At 44.6% G+C, this 2,270-nt stretch overlaps 1 pseudogene; it reads right to left on the bottom strand.

Moving 5' to 3' along the window:
• Positions 1-1,874: 1,874 nt before the first annotated feature.
• On the bottom strand, positions 1,875-1,992 carry LOC126189086 (5S ribosomal RNA; annotated as a pseudogene).
• Positions 1,993-2,270: the final 278 nt, after the last annotated feature.

Genomic DNA, 2,270 nt, shown 5'->3' with positions numbered 1-2,270 from the left:
CTCATGTCAGCATGTTGTAGGTGTCGCCACCGGCGCCAACCTTGTGTGAATGCTCTGAAAACTTAATCATTTGCATATCACAGCTTCTTCTTCCTGTCGGTTAAATTCCGCGTCTGTAGCACGTCATCTTCGTGGTGTAGCAATTTTAATGGCCAGTAGTGTACAAGCCATTACCAGTGTTGCCACGTGCTGTGTGTGAGAGGTTATTGCACATTGACGTCCAAGTTAGGCGGCAATGCCATTAATGAGACTGGAACGTATATTTGTTTCCTTCTCGGTGTTGCTGTCTTCACGGAAATCGGTGTACCTGTGATATACAGCTACTTTTCTTTAGGTGTAATTAAAGATTCTGCACAGTTTGGTTTAGTGCTAGTTTCTAAATACCAAAGAAATATGTGGCAAGGCGAAGGATGACCAATATTCTCGGAAAGCAGGGATCGAATCTGTGTCTTTCTGTCCAGATTCACAGTTTCCCAGTACCAATTAAGATAAATGCCGCCAGGGTTCCTTTGAAAAAGACACGTCTGACCCTGCACACAACCTCTAAAAGCACATCGTACAAGGTAAGATAAGTGTAACCTCCCGTACTTTTCAGGTTCGACTGCTGGGCCCACGCATCGTGTTTTAACGTTTCCGAAGATTCTGTTTTCAATTTCTTCAAATTAGTATTCCAATGACTCTTTCAACAATCCCATAGCTATCAGGTTACTTGATACTTGTTAAACCTCGACATGTACTGGCACCCTAAAACACAGCTTTATCGACGGACCGATAATAAATAAAAGCGTTGTTCAGAAATATCTTTCCATCTGGACGAACGTGTGAAATCCTACATGAGATTAATTCCTGCCTGCGCTCGGATCGTTGATCTGAAATAACAGCCCTCGCATTGCATGTGCGCGACGCGCTGAGTCATGTTCTGCTGCATGTTATATAACACTGTCGGCGGGGATTTGGAGGGTCCGACGCGTGCTTACGTAAGCTCCACTTTTGTACGATACAGGGTGAAATATCCACCTACCTCCTATAATCCCATTGTGCGATTACGTTGCGTAAATGGCTGGCGTATGGGTTCAGTAGATTAGCCATATCACATTGTAGTGGAGTACCAGTTGCCATCCAACTGAATTCGTTCGTGCTTCTGTTTGCATATCGATTTCCTCCAGTGTGCTTCACCCGTCTGTTCAATCACGCGTATGATTAGAGTTCTTGTGTAGAATAACTTTTACTTGATTTTAAATTGCTTCTGTGATTTTCTTGCCACATTTCCAAAATGGCGAGGTTCTGTGAAATTGTTGCAAGAGAAATGCAGTGTTAGAATTAAGAACATTATACTGAAGAGCAACTGAAAGTTACTTGTGATGATTTTGCAGTCAGGTCATACCGCTTAAGGGATAACCTCCTAAATTAAGTTTTCTCCTCTCTTTAGAGCCCCTTCGACACTGATTAAGAAAGCACTACAGCCCGAACTGGATGAAAATAATTCGTTGCCTTTCTGGTGGCACTATACCGGCGTTTTAAAGTAACTACGAAAGATCTAATTATGATCGCGACTGGAGACAAACTCTTCTGCAGTAAGGATCAAATGTGTTACATCAGTGCCTTTGGCTTGGTCACTGCTTGCCGTTAGGCAGCTACGCCAATATGAGGACCTCAACAAGTAATATAAAAAAGCACTCCGTCTTCAGGCCACGAGTGGCCTACCGGGACCATTCGACCGCCGTGTCATCCTCAGTGGAGGATGTGGATAGAAGGGGCCTGGGGTCAGTACACCGCTCTCCCGGTCGTTATGATGGTATTCTTGATCGAAGCCGCTACTATTCGGTCGAGTAGCTCCTCAATTGGCATCACGAGGCTGATTTCACCCCGAAAAATGGCAACAGCGCTTGGCGGCCCGGATGGTCACCCATCCAAGTGCCGACCACGCCCGACAGCGCTTAACTTCGGTGGTCACACGGGAACCGGTGTAGCCACTGCGGCAAGGCCGTTGCCCACAAGTAATATAAAAGGTTATTAATTCTTGTCAAACTTCTACAGCTCCAATTCGGTTTTTCAGCTGTCTGCAGTTAATAAGCTCTGACTTTACATTGATAATTGTGGATCGTGGTACGCGCAGCTTAGGATATGCATGGGTTTATAGCTGAAGAGTAACATTCCACGGGGATTCTTGGTATGTATGCTTCTGCGCATATCATATTGCGCTACTATCTAGTGACACAGAACTGTTTTTGACCTTATAGAGGAAGTTCTGGAAGTTAAACTTAAAAAAA

The sequence above is a fragment of the Schistocerca cancellata genome, chromosome 5 (genome assembly GCF_023864275.1).
Source record: "Schistocerca cancellata isolate TAMUIC-IGC-003103 chromosome 5, iqSchCanc2.1, whole genome shotgun sequence".
Lineage (NCBI taxonomy): Eukaryota > Metazoa > Arthropoda > Insecta > Orthoptera > Acrididae > Schistocerca > Schistocerca cancellata.
This window is presented reverse-complemented; position numbering and strand designations above follow the sequence as displayed.